This window comes from Calonectris borealis, chromosome Z (genome assembly GCF_964195595.1).
Source record: "Calonectris borealis chromosome Z, bCalBor7.hap1.2, whole genome shotgun sequence".
Taxonomy (NCBI): Eukaryota; Metazoa; Chordata; class Aves; order Procellariiformes; family Procellariidae; genus Calonectris; species Calonectris borealis.
Window position 1 is genome coordinate 58,977,523 of NC_134352.1, and position 15,499 is coordinate 58,993,021.

Consider the following 15,499-nt stretch of genomic DNA (forward strand, 5'->3'; position numbering starts at 1 on the left):
AGTATTGCATCAGTCAGAGCATGCGATGTGATACTTGGGGGATAAAACGGGCTTGTTTACTGAAGAAACCTGCTGTCAGGAGGTCCCTTGCCTCATTGATTGGAGAAGTTGTAAACCATGCAAGGAATAAGGCAGGAGAGTTATAAAGAGAAGGTCTCAAGGTTAAGGTGGTTGAAAAAGCTTGTAACACTGTCGTTCATCTCTGTCCCAAAAAATTCCTCTATGATACTAGGAAAGTCACTTAAATGAAGTGAGAGGAGCTGGTGGTTTGTACAGCAAGCCAAAAACAGAGAACCAGCTCGCAGAAATGAGAGCAGGATCCAAGGCAAAGAATAGGACTGGAGGCAGCCTGCACGTCCAGAGGGAGCGTCTGACACAGACGTCGTTTTGGCATCAGGCAGCTGGCTCTATGGCTCCGTCTGAGTCAGGGTCTGCTTCCTGTCAGCACGGCAGCCAGTGCCTGCTGCCGGCGGGGTGAGGCTCCCCAGCCAGGCAGTCACTTGTTCCCACAGCAGCGTTAGGTCCCAGGCACGCCTGTGAACCTGGGTATCATCCCACGGCAGGTGAGGTCAGTCTGGCTCACTCGACTTCTGCGGTGAGGGGGATATTGCCTATACACAGGGAAAGAGAAAAAAGAACTACGTGTTAAGAGCAGAAGAGGACAAGAAGTCCAAAGAAGTGGCAAAGTCAGAACTAAGCAAACAAGCAATCATTTATAGGCCACAAAATCAGTGCTAAGCTGCCAAACCAAAGAGGCCCTTCAGAGTTGCCTAACAGGAAAACCAGCAAGGAAAACAACCTATATTACTCCCGCAAAATGCCTTACAGCTACAAAAAAAGAAGTCAGAAAGCCCTCAATAATTAAAAAGCCACAGAAACACCAAGAAAAAATAACTGGAACACTTTTCAAACAGCCAAAAGTGAGAAAAGATGTAATTAAATAGAGCCATGCCTATGGTGCTATATGACAAGATTTAAACCACTCTAAACCACTTTCTTTTTTGCCTGTTTCTGTCACATTTTGCCACGCACTCAAGCAATTGATTGATTTTAGGGAAAGGAATACTATTTCACAGCTTTACTTCTGCTTCTTCTTTTACCTGTCCCTCTCTTCTATGCTTTTACCTTCCTGGGTGTTGAACCCCATGGTTCAGCTAATGTTTAGTCCTTTCTTTCTGTGCAAATACAGAGAAAATAAGAGCAAAGGTGTTCTAATCAATGGCTCAGCTGCAGAGTACAAACAATCCGGGGGAACACAAGAGAGGGGAGCAAGGATTACAGATGAGGTGCATCTAATGAGCAGGAATTCACAACATGGTTTCAAATACTGAGAGACGTCTTTTTCCCTGTGGTGTTTGAAATAGTAGCAATCCCAAATTTATATAAGTCAAGAAGCTTGAGCGGATTTGTTAGTCCAGCAGCACATTACCATGAAGAACTTCTAGTGATTGGTTGCATATACATCAGTAAATTTAAGTGTTCACCCTTTGTGAAGGATTTCTAGGTTTCTCTAGGAAATAGACACTCCTGACCTTTTGCAAATCACAACTTTCCTTTCCCTTTACTGTCATTACAATGCTTTATTCAGTGACCCATTCATCCCTCTATTTTTCCCTCAGCACTACCACAACACCAACCATAGCATTAATAACAACAGCAAATCACGCTGTGGACTTAATGGAGTATTTGATCATCTAAGTCATAAGGTGTTTTGGTTAATTTTCACAATGAACAAAAATAGACTACTGTAGGTGTGTTGTGCCCCAGGGGCAATGGGGAGAGATGTATTGGGGTCACAGAGGAGCAGGGTGGGCAAAGCACTCCTGCTGCACATAAGGATACCCTGAGCATCACTCACAAGTGGGGCACAAGCTGCAGCTGCCAGGTTCCCTCCACCGTACATCAAGTTTGAATCATGCCACAATATCTGTAATCAACACATTGCCCAGATCCTATAATCACCCTGGGTTGAATGTCAAGGTTGGGCTCACAGGGGAATTAAGCGGACACCAGATCACATCTGCAAAAATAAAAAGCTTTTGGTGGTGTCAGGGCAGTAGCTCATTAAGATTTTAGTTCTCTGTAGCCTAGAAATAGGAACAGTGAATACTCCATCACAGAGATATTGTCTGGAACACATAAACACTTTCTTGACATCTATATTTTCAAATACAATAAATTTTTAGCTTGTCCATTTTTCAAGCCATTGAAATGATAGCACAGAGGATGCATTTTGTCCATGATGTTTGTAAGAGTTCACCAATGACAGGAGAAGGGACAACAGATCCTTCACAGGAGTCTGTTCTTGTACGGAATTGCAATCTAAAAGTGAAAACTTTTATTTACCCAAGTTTAATCCATGTGCAATTACACAGACATCCTTGGTGGAATAAGCCATTGATTTTTATGCAGTTGGCTAGTAGATGCTTTGAAGATCTATTTTCAAATGAGATGACAGCCTGCTTTCACTTCTGCACAGCCATCTACAAGCATGTACTTCCTAACTAAAACCACCTGTGTGGATGGTTGCTTCTCTCTCCAGCAAGTGCCATGGTTTATATCAAGGTGTTTGCTAACAGCTTACATGCGTGCACTGCTGAAGGGCAGTTTCTGAAAACAGTGGTGTCATTGTTTTTCCAGAAATGCTCTTAATATGTTGCTGTGCAACGATGGATAGGATACTGATCCTTTTATTATATTATGAACTCTGGTTAAATCAGAAGACAGACTATGAAATCAAGAGTGATGCAGCATAGACAGTATCAGAGATCATCTCTCACCATGCCAAGGCAATGAAGAGAATTCAACTTTCTTTCTTACTTTAACTGCATTAATGCATTAAATTGAAAGATTTTCTTATGAATTGTACAAGGCTGGATGATGATTTTCCCTTTGGTTTAGACTAGCTTTTTTTTTCCCAGATATTATGTCTATTATATTATGATCATTGCTAAAGCAATGAAACTGCTTCTGAAATCTTACATTATTATTATATGAGTGCCAAAAAATCAGGCTAACTGACAATACAAACCTCAACGAAAAACATGTTGTAAAACAAAGTTGTTTTCATGTACCTAATAGAGAATGTTACACAATCTACAAATAGTAAACATTTGGATTGCTATTTGAGAAAGTATTAATGACTGCCATACACACTACCATACACTTGTTCCAGTTGTCGCACTTTAAAATTGTACTTTTTTATCATATTCTATTTACTCTTTTAATTTTTCATAAGCGTGACAGGGTATGATAGTATCAGTTTGGGTGTAAAAGCCAGGGATCCCTATGTCTGAATTTTGCTCTAACATTACCTTGGGGACCTTGAAGAGAATGATTAGACTAAGACCGTCTCAAACGTGGATGGCAAATGTTGGGCAGCTACATTTCTATCTAAGTGCTTGGCTAAAGAGAAGCTTGGTTTGCCTGCCTTGTCTGCCTGTCCATTTAATATGGAGCTGGCTTTTGATGTGAATCCCATCCCTTTTGTTATATAGATACCTTGCTCCGAAGACATTAAGGACTTACAAGTCCATGAGGTTTGCAAACCTCAACTTTGTGTGTGTGTATGGAATACTGCTTGAAGCAGTGTGAGCTTTGAAAGGGCCATTTATCTGTGTAAAAACAGTATTTAGAGTTGGAGCCTGAACATTTTGCGGGGGATGTGTTAGTCTTTGGTCCCTGTACTTAACATAACTGATCTCACAATTACTTGTATGAATAATCCTCATTTGTGTTGACTGTCTACAACTCCTTCTCAGGACCAAGAGATTATTTTATTTTAATGATCAGTAATTTTAAAGGGTTGCAATGAGTTCAATTGCTGCTCATATCTTTCTTTCTTTTTTTTTTTTTTGCATATATCAAGTACTAATAAAAATCATCAGAATTCAGAGAGAATCATCACTATAGAGATAGACGGATGTGATGCCTCTGTAGCTGACAATGATAGTACTACCTTCTAATGCTATTTATCCCCAATATGGTTTGTTTGCACTCTTAACCCACAGCATCATCAACAGACCTTTACGCAATTTGTAAGTCATCCCAAACTTGGGACCCAAGACACTTGAATTTGGGTAAGCTCTGGTCATTACTTGCAGTCTTAAGTTCTGAGGATACACTTTAGGCTTAGACCTCCTGTTGGATCTTTTTCCTGGGGCATGCGACATTGCTGTCCAGATGCTTTTAGGCTCCTAAACTAATTTCTGAGACCTTCCAAATCTCTGTCATTTTCACAAGCCCATTGTGCAAGCTTCACTTGGCTTTCTGAGAAGTCACAGAAAAGCAAGGAACATAGGCTCAGCAAAGGAATCTCTTGACCTGAGTGATTTTGCTCTGTGGAACAGTTGAAAGTTACAATTCTTTGGGGGGTGGGACGGGAACCAAACAACAAAAAAAAGCAACAGAAATTGTGAGATACACCTTTTCCAAGGCTGTAAATCTTGGACTGCTTTCTTGATGGTTTCTCAGCAACAGTTGTCAAACAGCATGCTGGATACTTTTCCTAGTCAGAGTTACTTTCTGAAGAGCAATTCATTGGGCTTGGTTGGGTAGGTCTAGCACTAAGACACTCAACAGAATTAATGACATGTTATAAGATTCAAATCATAATTCAAAAATAGATGTTCTGACTTCATCAGAAAAAATTACAACCTAGTGAAACTCATCTAAGCTGCCACGAATCATAGAATCATAAAATCATAGAATGGTTTGTGTTGGAAGGGACCTTAAAGAACATCTAGTTTGAGGAGGGCCATGAAGATGATCATAGGGCTGGAGCACCTCTTCTGTGAAGACAGGCTGAGAGAGTTGGTGTTGTTCAGCCTGGAGAAGAGAAGGCTCTGGAGAGACCTTATAGCAGCCTTCCAGTACCTGAAGGGGACCTACAAGAAAGCTGGAGAGGGACTTTACAAGGACATGTAGTGATAGAGCAAGGGGTAATGGCTTGAAACTGAAAGAGATTAGATTAAATTTAGATAGAATTAGATTAGATATTAGGAAGAAATTCTTCACTATTAGGGTGATGAGACACTGAAATAAGTTGCCTAGAGAAGTTGTGGATGCCCCATCCCTGGAAGCGTTCAAGGCCAAGTTGGATGGGGCTTTGAGCAACCTGGTCTAGTGGAACTTAATGTAGTCTTCATATCTGCTCAGCTGGAGGTATGTTTATTCTATCAGTCACAGATATGGTGGCCTAGCAAGCCTTGAGCTGTGATGACACTGACACAGTAGGACATCCTTTTGCAGATTGATGTTCACCATTTAATGGAAAAAGGAGTCTCCTGTTCCTCAGTGTCCTGATTTTGGCTGGGATAGAGTTAATTTTCTTCCTAGTAGCTGGTATAGTGCTGTGTTTTAGATTTAGTACGAGAATAATGTTGATAACACACTGGTGTTTTAGTTGTTGCTAAGTAGTGCTTATCTAGTCAAGGACTTTTCAGCTTCCCATGCTCTGCCAGGTGCACAAGAAGCTGGGAGGGAGCATAGTCAGGACAGCTGACCCAACTGGCCAATGGGGTATTCCATACCATATGACATCATGTTCAGTATATAAAGCTGGGGGAAGAAGAAGGAAGGGGGGAACGTTCAGAGTGATGGCGTTTGTCTTCCCAAGTACCCATTACACATGACGTGTCCTGCTTTCCTGGAGATGGCTGAACACCTGCCTGCTGATGGGAAGGAGTGAATGAATTCCTTGTTTTGCTTCGCTTGCGAGCGCGGCTTTTGCTTTCCCTATTAAACTGTCTTTGTCTCAGCCCACGAGTTTTCTCACTTTTACCCTTCTGATTCTCTCCCCCCTCCCACCAGGGGGGGAGTGAGCGAGCGGCTGTGTGGTGCTCAGTTGCTGGCTGAGGTTAAACCACTCAGCAGTGGGTGCCAGATCCTTGGGGCTAGCCTGGCAGTGGAATGAGAGCCACAACAGCTCTGTGACTCCCTTTTCCTCAGGCCATCAGGCATCCCTCTAATTTCAGAGTGGTGCAAAGCAAATTTAGCAAGTAAGGCAACCCAGTCCAGCTAAATATAGTCCACATTACTTGTTGGAAATACTCTCTGTGCTCTAATTATCTTCAACCTTTTTAACAGATTTCTGAGTCCCTCAGCATTTGCTTCAGTGTAAAACTCTGTAAATAATTAAATGTGTTGATTACAATAAAAAAATTTTGGATTGTGCTGTAAGTACTTATTCTTTTGTGGTTTTACTGAGAAAGTCATGCTATTCTTAGGTAGGACTGTGCAATCAACATGTGAAGAAATGTGTCACACATATAACTGACATTTTACAGCTTTTCAACCCCTAGCACTCGTTTGTTCATTCCTATATTACAGATGGAACATATGTATCAGTTTCATGTTATGTAGTTAAAGATGCAAAGCCAAATCCCAGTGCACTAATCAAAAATCTCACCAATTGCATGGCTGCAACAGAAAGGAGAAATTACCAGATTTTTCAGTTGAAGAGCTTACTTTCCTGTTGCTATTTTAAGGTGCTTATCAGTTAGTCCATGTGCTGAACCGGGTGATATTTAAAGCAGTATCTGATGGCCAACCTTCTTCCTTGTAAGGAGATCAGAGTGTCTTCTCCCGGCATGGGCATTTCTAGTTAAAGAACCACAGAGGGGAGATTTGAGGACATTTTTTGCTTTTCTCCCTTTCAGCATGCCATGAAAGGTTTCAGGAAAAGCAAGATTTCTGGTTCTCGGACGTAAAGTGAGCTGAGAATGGAGAAGCAAGTCCCACCATGGAAATCACCGCAGAGGTTACATTTGCGAAGGAAAAGTCATCTAGGTTTTAAGGAAAGTTTCCAAGCTGCAAAGGTTCCATCAATATACCAGGACTTGTAAGCTCTGACATTAAAAACTGATAAATCTATTTTTATGCAGCATATATCTCCAGATAGAAAAGTTGAAGATGTTTGAAACACTCCTGTCTGAAACGACTTTGATTTGAGCTGGGCTTACAACTGGGAAATAGCGAAGACTTGTTCAAAATTTTGCTATTTCTGAATGATCCAAATTGTGTGCGTATTTGTGTGTGCTTGGGGTAATGATGATGATGATGACGATGACGATGATGATGATGATGATGATGATGATGATTGTGGTGGGGTTTCTCAGTTGCTCCTGAGATCAACCGCAGTTTCATGCAGCATAAAGGACATATAGCACATGCTACCAGCCAGGTTAGTTTTCTTGTGATCTCACCTTCCTATCACTCAGCCTTGCTTTGCAGGATTTGTTTTTCCAGCATGGTAACAACCTAAGTAAAAAGGCCGATTTGGCCACATGAAGTCATACATATCATAACTTAAATTACTGTCTGATAAAGGGACTGTGTGCCCAAATTGTCAACTTCTTTAATAAAAATACTATCTTTCCCTATGATTTTTGTCAGTTATGCAGGGATGATCACTGTAAAAATGTTAGAAGAGTTATAGAAATCACCAGGCAGTGATTTTTTTTTTTTAGATGCTTGCAATGCTGATATTAGAAATATCTGGATCTGAGGGGAGAAGAGGATGTGGATGTTCAGCAAATTTGTCATTGTGCAATTCAGTGATATTCTGCCTCACCGAGATTCATCAATTCATAGAGCTTTGGAGGTCATTTGAATAATCTGGACAAACACAGTCAGCTACTACCACTGTGGGAAACAGACTGGAAAGAGACGGTGAAAAATCACCTACAGCTGACAGTAACCTCAGACTGCTATTTGTCTGTCGGTGGGTCCAGGCAAAGGTGCAAAATGCTTCTTCCCTGGATGCTACCTGAGATGACCAGAGGCTCAGTGATGTTCGGAATTGCTTCTTCTATACCAACCTCAGTGTGTCCAGTCCAGGCTGGGAGCCAGAGCACGTGGCTGGGAGATTTGGCAGCTGGTGCCTCCCTTCTGCTACACTCTGTATTTCTCAACACCAGACACACGTCGCTGAATGTCTCTTCAAGACAGTTCACCTCCCCAGCGTTTGCTGATCTGAATGCCCAATTAGTAGCGTTCCGCAAGCTCTGATTCTAATTTGCATCTGCAGAGGAAGGAGTACATAGCTCATGTTAAAAAACATTTCAGATTAAGAGACTAGATTCTGAGTGCTGCTGCACTGGTTTTGTGCAAAGCGTGAAGATAGTCCACAGTCTACTTTGGAAAGAACTCACACTGATTTTACACTCTAGCTGTGCCATCTTTTAACCTTTTTTTCCACCTTCTATTTCCAGTTTTATTTCATGTATCAAGCGTTTTTCCTCATTTTAAGAGTTAAATACAATCACGTTGTTTGGATATCTTCTTTTAATTATCTGGTTTTCTGTTTGCAATTATTGTTCAGATCATAACTAATTAATTGTAAGTAGTAATATGTTTTGATGAATATTACATAGCCAGTATTGAATTTTGCAACCTCCCCGCTTCCATCCAGCCTGCTCTACTACATTGCACAATGTGACCATATTGAAGAAGATGAATGACAGCCCACAACTATTTTTCACTTCAAAGTGCTCCTGTGATCCTTGGATAAAAGCTTGAATCCACTGAAGCCTCCAGTTAACTTTGCATTTCAAATTTCAGTGACAGTTAGTGTAAGTAATATCATTAGTAGAATGAGAAAAGGCAATTAAAATACTCACAAATGGCTTTGTGAAGACAAATATTTTTTCTTTTGCATTATAAAAATATTTGTACTCATTATAAAATCATGTTAGAATGGCGGTACCTGTGGGACAACTCTGCCCACAACAACAACATCATAACATGTAATGAATTAGTCCAAGTTTCACTACTATGGCTCCACCTTCACCAGAGTTACTAGATGCTTACACATATGAAACAGAGCACCACCATATGGCTCCATAAGTGTTACCACCAGCTACTGGAAACTGCAAATACATTGCATGAAATATTTTTAAAACCTATTAACATTAGAGGATAGTGTCCGCAGTCTTAGTCTATATGTAGTATAGTCTATACTCTTTAGTCTATACATACTAAATCTAGAAATGTTGACCAAAATAAAATTACACTGAATCTGTCACTCTTAAAAGTGCATATATAAATAAAAACCAGAGCCTACCCCAAGCCCCTGATACAGATTTGAACTTGGGCCAGTTGCTGTGGCTAGACACATGTTTGCTCAACAGCAGAGATGCTAAATTAAGAACCAGTTGAATAATGATTCATTCAGTTCAAAACAAAACAACAAATGTGAAACATTTTACAAGCTGAAGAAAAGAATCCAGATCACATACAACTGAGATGTAATATTGCCACACCTTTTGGAGAGAAGCTCCCCATTTGGTACCCTGCAGCATCCATTTCCAAAACTGTGTTGACAGCTTCCCTACAGTAGGTATGTACACCTATGTATGTACACAAAGTGTATGGGAGATCCACTTCACACCAAGCATTCCCAAAGAGATGCCTCTGCAGAGACAGCAGGTGCCTGTGGACATTTCAGGGACTCTTTGACAGCTGGGAAATCCAGCTCATGAAGAAAAGGTCCCCTCAAACTTTAGTTTTAGCCATCTCAGCACACATTTTTCCCTGCTGACCACCATACGGGGCTCACCAGCCAGTTCCAAGTCTGTTTATCATTAGTTTATTGCTTTCATAATCAAACTGTTCTGCACAAACAGCAGATCCTTTATGTGCTGCAAGAGCATTTGCTTTGGAGTGCAAAGGGCATATCAGTCACTTGTTAATAACAAGGTCAGACCATTTTCAATCCCCACAGTCTGATGCACCGGCTCAGCTTGGTGGCTGCAAGGAAACAGAGCCACGGGAGTCACCGTCTTACCCTGGAAGGCAGAGAGGATTTTAGGGTCCTCCCCTCACCCCCTAATCGCAACAGGCATTTCTATCTCTCCTCCTGAGAGCCACATACTTCACATTTTCCCTGTACAAATAACTGCTTAGGCCCTTCTTTCAAAGAGCCTTTATTAAACCACCAACTATTTGCTGTCAAGACATTTAGGATGAAATCATCGTGTTAAACAAATAAACGCAGCTTCATACAGATCTCTGCTCTGGGAGCAGAGTAAGAAAATAATTTCTGTCTGCTCTCCACAAAAGCGGCTGGAAAGGCCGAAAGAAAAATATTATTTTTACTTCATTGTGTGAAATATCGTTTTGGAGGATCTGACGCGTTGAGCGTTTGAAGAGTTTTTGCTGGCAGGTTTCAAGGGTCCCCTGGGTTGACCCCCTGGGATTGTTTTCTTCATTAATAAACTTAGCATGATGTGTGTTAAAAGGAACATTCTGTTTGCTTTGTAAATAAGGGATGTCAAACAAGAAGCAGAAGCCTTGCAGACACTAGGTGAGGTGCTCTTCAAGGGTGGGGGGATGCTTGCATGGAAAAATAAAAGCCTCGGAAAGCTCAAGAATAATATGACTGCCTTATCCAAGCTGAGGCTTTGCTGGGGAAACAATCCTGCCTGCGAACCCAAACGAGGTAGCTTCCTTGCAGATCCCAGTGGGAAAGCTGCGCGCTCTGTCCCAAAGCAGCAGGGGAGGAGCTTGGGAAGGAAAGTGCAGGAGCGTCTGCCTGCAGCCTGGCAGGGCATGCAGGATGGTGCAGAGCAGGTACTCCCATCACTGTTTGGAAGGTGCGTTTTGACAGGTCTGCAAGCAGCCCCAGGGAGGACTGGAGAGGGTTTCTGCATCAGCATTTGACAAATCTGATGCTGCTGTGGAAATTACTATGGTAAGGCTTCTGACCGGATTTAAGGGAGTAATTTGCAAGAAAGTAATCATCTTTCTGCTGGTCCTGGGGTTTTCTCTCCCATCACAAAGCAGAAGAAAAAATAGCCTGCTGTTTAGCAGTGTTTATTTTCTACCACCTGCCTCCCTGCCTGTATCACCACTCATCTCTCCCAGTGCTTCTGAACCCATTCATTTCCCATCTGTTGCCTGCCCCCTTGAAGAACTCTAATAAGCCTTATAAGATGGCTTAGCTCCTGTCATTCACAATGAGAGCATCTGAGATGCATCAGGAATGTCATAGTCAGGAATGTCCCCAGTGTCGCCTTGGGTCCTGTTTGCAGGCAGGGGTAGAAGCAGGTAGGCAGGGTATGCAACGGCTGCTAGGCATTGGATGGAGAAAGCCCCTCAGCTGGCTTTGCCCAACCTGCACATATTCCTGCAGTGTGCCATGATTGCTCTGGCTGTCATCACAGGGGAAAAAAAAATCCCAGACCGCTTAAAACCTGTTTACTTTAGGAAGAGAACAGTCAAGCATACAGTTTAAAAGATGAGGTAGGATCAATTCTGTAACTTAAATGATCCAGGAGAGGAAACATTTCAGTGTCCAATAGTCCTTGGATGTAATTACAGCCAACAGAATCCTAGTTACATTTACCATTTCGTGCAAAGCTGTGCACTGCAACAAGAAGAGATGCAGCTTCTATAGCTAAGCCTCAGGCCGGCTTTAGAAGTAATTCTAAAACAAACATGAAATTAGCAATATTACCTTTTTCTTTAGCTGTATTGCATCTATATTACTGAAATATTTATCATATGTAGGTCACATACCATGCAGTCAGTAAACTGATTTTGGAGTTATGTTAATAACTGCAAGAAGAAATGTTTAATCTGTCTAAAATCAATATATAATTTCAGACATTTTTGTCCCAAAAATGGTGAAATGCAAATAATTGTTTGAAGAAGTGCATCAGCTGCGGAATTGTAAAAGCCACCATAACAGGTCATGCTGACAAATAGGATTTTCAGCGAATTTAATTGACCAATAAATATAAACCACGGGGAGATGTCTACCAAAAATGGTAAAAGAAAAACTTGGAGAAGTGATTTATAGCGGATTTAGAATAGTGAAAATAAGATAAAAAATCTGTTTTGACTTTAGAAATTTGGCTACATGTATCTCATTCCGCAAGCAGTCTCTGCCTGGAGCCCTAACTTGCTTTGTGCTGACTTGGAGCTACTGTCACGCGTAATGATTTTGTTTAATGCAATGGGTAAGATTCACTAAGAGTTTGCTCTGTGTACTGCTTATGTCATATATAGTCTTCCTATGTACAAATGTAGCTATTTTGATTCTGCATCCAAATTCCCCTTTACTCTTCCCTTATTACCAAGAAACCTAAATTTGATTCACAAAGTTTGCTTGATCTGGTAAGAGGAAACAAGCTTATTACACGGTCTGAGTTAACTGAGCTACAGTAGCTGCAGCCAGTTATTTATACAACTTGTGAGTTTACGTAAGGGTAGGACACTTTCAGGAGACCAGATGGACTAGAAAGCTGTCACAAATTTTTCCAGGTTTGGGTAGTTAGTTGGAATACAGGTCAAGTCATTCATGATCAAGTGTTAACATCTACAGATCTCAGTGATTATGTGAAATTACTGATCTTCATCTTATTCTTTTCTAGACAGGAGATATCCATTGTACTGGTGGCCCTGATGGCAACCACATTAGAGAACCCAAAAAAGGCACGAATATGAAGATTGAGGTGATCCATTTGAAAGACAAAGACCCGATCAGCTAGCAGGGTATAAAAAAAACCAAAACATATTGTTGATACAAAATAGGGTTGGAGTAAGGTGTTGTCCAAGTTATGTCAAGCCAGACATACTTAAAAGCACCAAATGTGGAAGCATCCTTAAATGATGTCCAAGTATTTTTTAAAGAAATTAGAGTATACACTGGGATTCCCAAGAAGCAAAGCCACAATGTAGTGACAAGTAAAGGATCCTGAAGCACTGCCACACAAAGTTTTAATGGTAGAATACCATGATACGTGACCTTTGGAGTCTTCACCTGCTTCAAACAGCAGACATTTATCATGGCTACTACATGGATCTTTGGTGATAAAGCTCCAAGGGTTGTATGATGACAATGCTAGGGACAGCCCCACTTTCCCATGTGAAAGGTGTTCAGCACACACTGTCTGAACAGATTAGAAAATTAGCATGCAAATTACTTCCAAAAAGATTGAACTGAATATTTGGAAAGGACTTCAGGATTCCTTATAGCTGAAATGAGGCAGGCAGGCTCAAGTACATAAAGACCATACCTGACAGGTGTTTGGATAACCCCTTTTAAAAATTAAGATTCTTCTGTGAACCTCTCTAGGTAGCCTGTTCACTAGCCTTGGAGTTAAGAATTGTCTAATCTGTCTTCTTTGCTCAAGGTAGTGCACTTTTTCACATTCTGTCCCCAGTGGACATGGAAAACGATTGATCACTGTCCTCTTCATAACAAGCTTTTACATACTGGGAAATTGCTATCCCTTCCTCCCCCTTCCCTTGAGCCTCATGCTTAGTCTTCTCTTTTCTAGACTAAACAAACCCAGTTCTTTCAACCTTTTCTTGTAGGTCATGTTTTCTAAACCTCTGATCATTCTTGCTGCTCTCCTTTGCACTCTCTTCAATTTGTCTACATCTTTCTTGAAGTGTGGTTCCCAAAGCTGGACACAGTACACCAGCTGAGGCCTTACCCATGTGGCCTAAAGCAGAATACTTACTACTTTTTTCACTGGCAAGACATTCCAGGTGAAGCACCAAAGAATAAGATTTGCTTTTATCCTAACATTGCATCAGCGAGTCATGCTCTTGTGATTGTCTATGACCTCCAGTTTACTTTCTACAATACTGCTGCAGAGTCATAATCTTTCTTATCTTGTTTCTGTGTATTTAGATTCTTCTTAGCAAGTCTAACACATTTCTCTGGCCTTTATTGCATTTAATCTTGAAGACTTCACACTGTCTCTCCAATTTACGAAGATTATTTTGTATTCTGACCACATCCTCCAAAGGGTGCCTGTATGTTACCAATTGCCATAGTTCAAAGGTGTCGTATGCTGCGATCCGTGACCCGTTACAGTCCCAGGGCTGTATGGCCATGTCATGTCTTTCGTAGCAATGACATTTGTGCCAGTCACCAGTCCTAGGAGCTCACCATACTTGCAGAGAGCGAAGTTCTGCCCACCTCACACGCGCGTTGCAAGGGATGTGCTGCTGGCAGCACCCCAGTGAGCAACTTCAGTTGCTCTGTTTCTCTAAACAGGGAACCACTCTGAGCATACAGCTGCTCTGCTTGGGTGCATCCCATACAACACCAAGTATGAATCAAATGCATCCAATGTATATGTTTTCTTTGAATTAGCATAGCCTGCTTTTAAGATGACTTCATCAGCCTAGACTGTTTTGCCTCATTCTTTATCTTCTCCTGAAACCTGATGCACCAGTTCTCTCAGTTTAATCATCTACTTTTTTGAAATTTAGTATCCTTATTCTGCCACTCTTCTTACTTCTTTCCATCTGTTCAATCTTCCTTTTCATCCTATGGTCAATTTTCCTTTACTTTCAGATTCTCAACCACTTTTTCCCTAGAACCAGTCGCTCTCTCCCCATAATTGTCCCTTCCCTTGAAGCATTTTCTGAAGAAGGCTTGCCATTTCCAACATATGCTAGGAACATGATGGACGACTTTTTGCTTTTGCAACAGATAAGCAAACTAGTGGTAGGAACTGTCCTTTAGATATTTCTATACTGGAGGGTTTGGGGTTTATATACTTCACAACTTCCTCCTCACCAACAGGATGGTTTGTAATACAACACTGCTACATCTTTCCGTTACATTTTATCTTTTCTAGCCCCAGACACAGTCAACAGTGCTTCCTCATACATCTCTCTGAACTTCAAAATAATTACATATCCAGTATTTAAATTCTTATATCAATACTTGATAGGACTAATACTTGCATTCTTAAAATAAATCTACAAAATAATACAGATAAATCTACAAATTTTAAATTAAAAAAGAGATAAAAATTAAAATAAATCTACAAAATGCAGCTTCATTTTTCAGCAACCACTCTCTCTGTCCTTCTGTAGCCATACAAACTCCTCTGCGCTTCTCTGCCATGTTCTGTTACATCTCTGTGAACCCAGCTGTCATGAACCACGTGGTGGTTTATTAAGACTGAAACCTGCTTTAGTGTGCTCCTCAAATTCCTGGCATTTGCCTGGAGATGCATCAGTAAAGTGCATTTTGCTGTCTTCCTTAATTTATCTCCTCTTGTGTTCATTTTCCCCCATTCACTACCTACTTCTAAGCTTTTTCCTGGATCTCTATTTCTATTTTTTGCTCATTTGCTCATGTCAGCAGTTTCCCTCAAAGCCAGTGCAACCCTGGCCCTGCATGAAGCTTTGCACCAGAGAGATCCCATTTCTGCCTAGCAATTCTCCTTTGTAACATACTGGCTGGTGGCTAAGGAAGCCAAAATCCTTCTATCAACACCCTCTGTGCAGCCAAGCATTCTCCTTCAGTCTGGGCCATTATAATCTCCAGGATCACGTTCAGAGCCTCTGTTCTTAACCTCCCAGCACCGAGCAGCTGCTAGTCATGTGGATCCAGTAAATCCACCAAAAGTCTTCCCTCCCCCATCTTCCAGCTTCCCTCAGCCTGGTTCTGGCTTATTTCAAGCCACCTTTCTTCCCTGATCCACCACTGCCGCTCTTGCCACTCCTCTGCTCTGCACACATGCAG

At 41.3% G+C, this 15,499-nt stretch overlaps 1 long non-coding RNA gene across 1 annotated transcript in view; it reads left to right on the forward strand.

The window, feature by feature from the left end:
• The window catches only part of LOC142075521 (uncharacterized), a 46,975-nt gene extending 37,616 nt beyond the window's left edge, over positions 1–9,359 (forward strand). Inside the window, exon 3 of the long non-coding RNA XR_012670902.1 lies at positions 7,470–9,359. This is a non-coding gene — a long non-coding RNA (uncharacterized LOC142075521). The remainder of the gene's footprint in view (positions 1–7,469) is intronic.
• Positions 9,360–15,499: the final 6,140 nt, after the last annotated feature.